The following is an 8,745-nucleotide window of genomic DNA, read 5'->3' on the forward strand; positions in this document are numbered from 1 at the left end:
AAGATCCATTTATTTTCTATGGCTCGCCGTTCAACGGGCAAGTCAGTCAAAGTCCATACTTCGTTTTCATACATGGATCCTATCTCGGATTTCATGGCTTCTAGCCATTTGTCGGAATCCGGGCCCGCCATCGCTTCTTCATAGTTCGAAGGTTCACCGTTGTCTAACAACATGATTTCCAAGACAGGGTTGCCGTACCACTCTGGTGCGGAACGTGTCCTTGTGAACCTTCGAATTTCAGTAGGGGCTTGATCAGAAGTATCTTGATCATTATCATTAACTTCCTCTCTAGTCGGTGCTGGCACCTCAGGAACATTTTCTTGAGTTGCGCCATTTTCCGGTTCAAGAGGCAATACTTGACATTGGAAAACTCTAGCAAACGAACTATACGATCTTGTGCTATGTTTAGGATTGGGTCTTGTCCATCACATCATTCTCCCAATGATGTGATCTCGTTATCAATGACATCTAGTGTCCATAGTCAGGAAACCATGACTATCTGTTGATCAACGAGCTAGTCAACTAGAGGCTCACTAGGGACACGTTGGTGTCTGTTATTCACACATGTATTACGATTTCCGGATAACACAATTATAGCATGAATAAAGACAATTATCATGAACAAGGAAATATAATAATAATGCTTTTATTATTGCCTCTAGGGCATATTTCCAACAGTCTCCCACTTGCACTAGAGTCAATAATCTAGTTACATTGTGATGAATCGAACACCCATAGAATTCTGGTGTTGATCATGTTTTGCTCTAGGGAGAGGTTTAGTCAATGGATCTGCTATATTCAGGTCCGTATGTACTTTACAAATCTCTATGTCTCCATCTTGAACATTTTCACGAATGGAGTTGAAGCGACGCTTGATGTGCCTTGTCTTCTTGTGAAACCTGGGCTCCTTGGCAAGTGCAATAGCTCCAGTGTTGTCACAGAAGAGCTTGATCGGCCCCGACGCATTGGGTATGACTCCTAGGTCGGTGATGAACTCCTTCACCCATATTGCTTCATGTGCTGCCTCCGAGGCTGCCATGTACTCCGCTTCACATGTAGATCCCGCCACGACGCTTTGCTTGCAACTGCACCAGCTTACTGCCCCACCATTCAAAATATACACGTATCCGGTTTGTGACTTAGAGTCATCCAGATCTGTGTCGAAGCTAGCGTCGACGTAACCCTTTACGACGAGCTCTTCGTCACCTCCATAAACGAGAAACATTTCCTTAGTCCTTTTCAGGTACTTTAGGATATTTTTGACCGTTGTCCAGTGTTCCTTGCCGGGATTACTTTGGTACCTTCCTACCAAACTTACGGCAAGGTTAACATCAGGTCTGGTACACAGAATGGCATACATAATAGAACCTATGGCTGAGGCATAGGGGATGACGCTCATCTCTTCTATATCTTCTGCCGTGGTCGGACATTGAGCTGAGCTCAATTTCATACCTTGTAACACAGGCAAGAACCCCTTCTTGGATTGATCCATATTGAACTTCTTCAATATCTTATCAAGGTATGTGCTTTGTGAAAGACCTATGAGGCGTCTCGATCTATCTCTATAGATTTTGATGCCTAATATATAAGCAGCTTCTCCAAGGTCCTTCATTGAAAAACTTTTATTCAAGTAGGCCTTGATGCTGTCCAAGAGTTCTATATCATTTCCCATCAGAAGTATGTCATCTACATATAATATGAGAAATGCTACAAAGCTCCCACTCACTTTCTTGTAAACGCAGGCTTCTCCATAAGTCTGTGTAAACCCAAACGCTTTGATCATCTCATCAAAGCGAATGTTCCAACTCCGAGATGCTTGCACCAGCCCATAAATCGAGCGTTGGAGCTTGCACACTTTGTCAGCATTCTTAGGATCGACAAAACCTTCCGGCTGCATCATATACAATTCTTCCTTAAGGAAACCATTAAGGAATGCCGTTTTGACGTCCATTTGCCATATTTCATAATCATAGAATGCGGCAATTGCTAACATGATTCGGACGGACTTCAGCTTTGCTACCGGTGAGAAAGTCTCATCGTAGTCAACCCCTTGAACTTGTCGATAACCCTTAGCGACAAGCCGAGCTTTATAGATGGTCACATTACCATCCGTGTCTGTCTTCCTCTTAAAGATCCATTTATTTTCTATGGCTCGCCGCTCAACGGGCAAGTCAGTCAAAGTCCATACTTCGTTTTCATACATGGATCCTATCTCGGATTTCATGGCTTCTAGCCATTTGTTGGAATCCGGTCCCGCCATCGCTTCTTCATAGTTCGAAGGTTCACCATTGTCTAACAGCATGATTTCCAAGACAGGGTTGCCGTACCACTCTGGTGCGGAACGTGTCCTTGTGGACCTTCGAATTTCAGTAGGAGCTTGATCATAAGTATCTTGATCATTATCATTAACTTCCTCTCTAGTCGGTGCTGGCACCTCAGGAACATTTTCTTGAGTTGCGCCATTTTCTGGTTCAAGAGGCAATACTTCATCAAGCTCTACTTTCCTCCCACTTACTTCTTTCGAGAGAAACTCTTTCTCCAGAAAGGACCCATTCTTGGCAACAAAGATCTTGCCTTCGGACCTGAGGTAGAAGGTGTACCCAATAGTTTCTTTTGGGTACCCTATGAAGACGCATTTTTCCGATTTGGGTTCGAGCTTTTCAGGTTGAAGTTTCTTGACATAAGCATCGCATCCCCAAACTTTTAGAAACGACAGCTTAGGTTTCTTCCCAAACCATAATTCATACGGTGTCGTCTCAACGGATTTCGACGGAGCCCTATTTAAAGTGAATGCGGCAGTCTCTAAAGCATAGCCCCAAAAGGAAAGCGGTAAATCGGTAAGAGACATCATAGATCGCACCATATCTAATAGAGTGCGATTACGACGTTCGGACACACCATTACGCTGAGGTGTTCCAGGCGGCGTGAGTTGTGAAACTATTCCACATTTTCTTAAGTGTGTGCCAAACTCGTGACTTAAGTATTCTCCTCCACGATCTGATTGTAGAAACTTGATTTTCCTGTCACGTTGATTTTCAACCTCACTCTGAAATTCCTTGAACTTTTCAAAGGTTTCAGACTTGTGTTTCATTAAGTAGATATACCCATACCTACTTAAATCATCAGTGAGGGTGAGAACATAACGATAGCCACCGCGAGCCTCAACACTCATTGGACCGCACACATCGGTATGTATGATTTCCAATAAGTCAGTTGCTCGCTCCATTGTTCCTGAGAAGGGAGTCTTGGTCATTTTACCCATAAGGCATGGTTCGCACGTGTCAAATGATTCATAATCAAGAGACTCTAAAAGTCCATCAGCATGGAACTTCTTCATGCGTTTGACACCTATGTGACCAAGGCGGCAGTGCCACAGGTATGTGGGACTATCATTATCAACCTTACTTCTTTTGGTACTCACATTATGAATATGTGTAGCATCACGTTCGAGATTCATAAGGAATAAACCATTCACCATAGGAGCATGACCATAAAACATATCTCTCATAAAAATGGAACAACCATTATTCTCAGATTTAAAAGAGTAGCCATCTCGAATTAAACGAGATCCCGATACAATGTTCATGCTCAAAGCTGGCACTAAATAACAATTATTAAGGTTTAAAACTAATCCCGAAGGGAGATGCAGAGGCAGCGTGCCGACGGCGATCACATTGACCTTGGAACCATTCCCGACGCGCATCGTCACCTCATCCTTTGCCAGTTTCCGTTTATTCCGCAGCCCCTGCTTTGAGTTACAAATGTGAGCAACTGCACCGGTATCAAATACCCAGGAGCTACTACGGGCACTAGTAAGGTACACATCAATTACATGTATATCACATATACCTTTTGTTTTGCCGGCCTTCTTATCCGCTAAGTACTTGGGGCAGTTCCGCTTCCAGTGACCGCTTCCCTTGCAATAAAAGCACTCAGTCTCGGGCTTGGGTCCATTCTTTGGCTTCTTCCCGGCAGCTTGCTTGCCGGGCGCGGCAACCTCCTTGCCGTCCTTCTTGAAGTTCTTTTTACCCTTGCCTTTCTTGAACTTAGTGATTTTATTGACCATCAACACTTGATGTTCCTTCCTGACTTCTACCTCTGCTGATTTCAGCATAGCAAATACTTCAGGAATGGTCTTTTCCATCCCTTGCATATTGAAGTTCATCACAAAGCTCTTGTAGCTTGGTGGAAGCGACTGGAGGATTCTGTCAATGACCGCATCATCCGGGAGATTAACTCCTAGCTGAGTCAAGCGGTTATGCAACCCAGACATAGTGAGTATGTGCTCACTGACAGAACTGTTTTCCTCCATCTTACAGCTGAAGAATTTGTCGGAGACTTCATATCTCTCGACCCGGGCATGAGCTTGGAAAACCATTTTCAGCTCTTCGAACATCTCATATGCTCCATGTCTCTCAAAACGCTTTTGGAGCCCCGGCTCTAGGCTGTAAAGCATGCCGCACTGAACGAGGGAGTAGTCATCGGAACGTGCCTGCCAAGCGTTCATAACATCTTGTTCTGCAGGGAGAACGGGTGCGTCACCAAGCGGTGCTTGTAGGACATAATCTTTCTTGGCACCTATGAGGATGATCCTCAGGTTCCGGACCCAGTCCGTATAGTTGCTGCCATCGTCTTTCAGCTTAGTTTTCTCTAGGAACGCGTTGAAGTTGAGGACTACGTTGGCCATTTGATCTACAAGACATATTGCAAAGATTTTAGACTAAGTTCATGATAATTAAGTTCAACTAATCAAATTATTAGTGAACTCCCACTTAGATTAGACATCCCTCCAGTCATCTAAGTATTACATGATCCGAGTTAACTAGACCGTGTCCGATCATCACGTGAGACGGACTAGTCAACATCGATGAACATCTTCATGTTGATCGTATCTTCTATACGACTCATGCTCGACCTTTCGGTCTTCTATGTTCCGAGGCCATGTCTGTACATGCTAGGCTCGTCAAGTCAACCTAAGTGTTTGCATGTGTAAATCTGTCTTACACCCGTTGTATGTGAACGTCTGAATAAAACACCCGATCATCACATGGTGTTTTGAAACAACGAACTGTCGCAACGGTGCACAGTTAGGGGGAACACTTCTTGAAATTATTGTGAGGGATCATCTTATTTACTACCGTCGTTCTAAGTAAACAAGATGCAAAACATGATAAACATCACATGCAATCAAATAATAAACGTGACATGATATGGCCAATATCACACAGCTCCTTTGATCTCCATCTTGGGGCTCCATGATCATCTTGTCACCGGCTTGACACCATGATCTCCATCATCATGATCTCCATCATCGTGTCTCCATGAAGTTGCTCGCCAACTATTACTTCTACTACTATGGCTAACGCGTTTAGCAATAAAGTAAAGTAATTTACATGGCGTTTCTTGATGACACGCAGGTCATATGAAAGAATAAAGACAACTCCTATGGCTCCTGCCGGTTGTCATACTCATCGACATGCAAGTCGTGAATCCTATTACAATAGCATGAACATCTCATACATCACATATAGATCATTCATCATTCATCACAACTTTGGCCATATCATATCACAAACCACTTGCTGCAAAAACAAGTTAGACATCCTCTAATTGTTGTTGCAAGTTTTACGTGGCTGAATTAGGGTTCTAGCAAGAACGTCTTCTTACCTACGTTAAAGCCACAACATGATTTGTCAACTTCTATTTACCCTTCATAAGGACCCTGTTCATCGATTCCGCTCCAACTAAAGTGAGAGAGACAGACACCCGCCAGCCACCTTATGCAACTAGTGCATGTTAGTCGGTGGAACCGGTCTCATGTAAGCGTACGTGTAAGGTTGGTCCGGGCCGCTTCATCCCACAATACCGCTGAAGCAAGAAAGGACTAGTAACGGCAAGAAAGTTGACAAATCTACGCCCACAACTAATTGTGTTCTACTCGCGCAAGAAGAACTACGCATAGACCTAGCTCATGATGCCACTGTTGGGGAACGTTGCAGAAAACAAAATTTTTCCTAGTCGTTTCACCAAGATCATCTAGGAGTTCATCTAGCAACGAGTGATTAGATGCATCTACATACCTTTGTAGATCGCGCACGGAAGCGTTCAAAAGAACGGTGATGATGTAGTCGTACTCGACGTGATCCAAATCACCGATGACCAGCGCCGAACGGACGGCACCTCCGCGTTCAACACACGTACGGGACGGGAGACGTCTCCTCCTTCTTGATCCAGCAAGGGGGGAGGAGAGGTTGATGAAGATCCAGCAGCACGACGGCGTGGTGGTGGATGCAGGGCGTCACAGAAGCAGGGCTTCGCCAAGAATACGAGGGAGAGACGTAACGGGGAGAGAGGGAGGCGCCAGGGGCTGGTGTGTCAAGTCCCTCCTCTCCCCACTATATATAGGAGGGCCAAGGGGGGGGTGGCGCGCAGCCTAGGAGATCCAATCTCCTAGGTGCGGCGGCCAAGGGGAGGTTTCCCTCCCCCCCAAGGCACCTAGGGGTGCCTTCCACCACATGGACTCTTCCATGGTGGAAACCCTAGGCGCATGGGCCTATAGGGGCTGGTGCCCTTGGCCCATCTAGGCCAAGGCGCACCCCCTACAGCCCATGTGGCCCCCCGGGACAGGTGGCCCCACCCGGTGGGCCCATGGGACCCCTCCGGTGGTCCCGGTACAATACCGATAACCCCGAAACTTGTCCTGATGCCCGAAACAGCACTTCCTATATATAATTCTTTACCTCCGGACCATTCCGGAACTCCTCGTGACGTCCGGGATCTCATCCGGGACTCCTAACAACATTCGGATTTCTGCATATACATATCTTCATAACCCTAGCGTCACCGAACCTTAAGTATGTAGACCCTACGGGTTCGGGAGACAAGCAGACATGACCGAGATGGCTCTCCGGTCAATAACCAACAGCGGGATCTGGATACCCATGTTGGCTCCCACATGCTCCACGATGATCTCATCGGATGAACCACGATGTCGAGGATTCAATCAACCCCGTACGCTATTCCCTTTGTCTATCGATATGTTACTTGCCCGAGATTCGATCGTCGGTATCCCAATACCTCGTTCAATCTCGTTACCGGCAAGTCACTTTACTCGTACCGTAATGCATGATCCCGTGACCAGACACTTGGTCACTCTGAGCTCATTATGATGATGCATTACCGAGTGGGCCCAGTGATACCTCTCCGTCATACGGAGTGACAAATCCCAGTCTTGATCCATGTCACCCAACAGACACTTTCGGAGATACCCATAGTCTACCTTTATAGTCACCCAGTTACGTTGTGACGTTTGGCATACCCAAAGCACTCCTACGGTATCCGGGAGTTACACGATCTCATGGTCTAAGGAAAAGATACTTGACATTGGAAAACTCTAGCAAACGAACTATACGATCTTGTGCTATGTTTAGGATTGGGTCTTGTCCATCACATCATTCTTCTAATGATGTGATCTCGTTATCAATGACATCCAGTGTCCATAGTCAGGAAACCATGACTATCTGTTGATCAACGAGCTAGTCAACTAGAGGCTCACTAGGGACATGTTGGTGTCTGTTATTCACATATGTATTACGATTTCCGGATAACACAATTATAGCATGAATAAAGACAATTATCATGAACAAGGAAATATAATAATAATGCTTTTATTATTGCCTCTAGGGCATATTTCCAACAGTGTCGTCCGTTCGGCACTAGGATCATCGGTGATTTGGATCACGACGAGTACGACTCCATCAACCCCGTACACCTGAATGCTTCCGCTTAGCGATCTACAAGGGTATGTAGATGCACTCTCCTTCCCTCGTTGCTAGATTACTCCATAGATTGATCTTGGTGATGCGTAGAAAATTTTGAATTTCTGCTACGTTCCCCAACACCTCGACCCAAGTCACTGCGCGCAGGCGGGGCCGGAAGTTCTGGGTCAAGGTCCGGGGAGGGTCCGGCCTAACCAGAGAGTTAGCACAATGGGAGCTGGGCTGGCGTCCGGGGGCCGGAAGTTCCGGGCCAGATTCCGAGCTGGTTCCGGGCTAACCAGAAAGTTGACACGCCCGGGCTCGTCTGGGTCGTCGGAGGCCGGAAGTTTCGGGTCGTCCGGAGGTTCCGGACTCCTGGCCGGAAGTTCCGGGCTGAGCATAGAGTTGTCGGATGTTCCTTCTTCCTTAGCTCTCGGCTCCGTGGCTTGTGCGTTGTACCTGATCACACATAGTGTTTCTGACTTAGGCAGTAGCCATGTCTCACTGGAATGTAAGGGAAGCTCAAGGAGGAGAGGTGTCACCTCGGATTGAATAGCACGTGCTCGAGCCCTTGTCATGGGTCCACTTGGAGCTTGGATAGCTGAGGTAGTGTCCATGGGGATGGCCGTGGGATGCCCCGCATCACAACTACTCTAGGAGGAATGTTTTTATGTGGTGCTAATGATTTAATAACTTCTAAATCTTTATCCCTAATACGTGTTAGTGGGGTACATGTTTGTATATAAATTTAAATTGAAGTTTATTCACAACAAATCAAAATCATGTTAACATATAACCTTTAGGCCAATGCCCATGAGTCGCTCACTAGTTGATTTGATGATCAAAGCCTAGGTTCGGCTATTGTTGGAGGTGTCGGCAAAGCCACACTACATTTTCGTATTCCCTATGACAGTTCATACAGAGTGGAATCTCTCGGTAACATCAATTTTACCTACAAAAATAAACAATTCAAACACAAATCATAAAA

This window comes from Triticum aestivum, chromosome 2A (genome assembly GCF_018294505.1).
Source record: "Triticum aestivum cultivar Chinese Spring chromosome 2A, IWGSC CS RefSeq v2.1, whole genome shotgun sequence".
NCBI lineage: Eukaryota > Viridiplantae > Streptophyta > Magnoliopsida > Poales > Poaceae > Triticum > Triticum aestivum.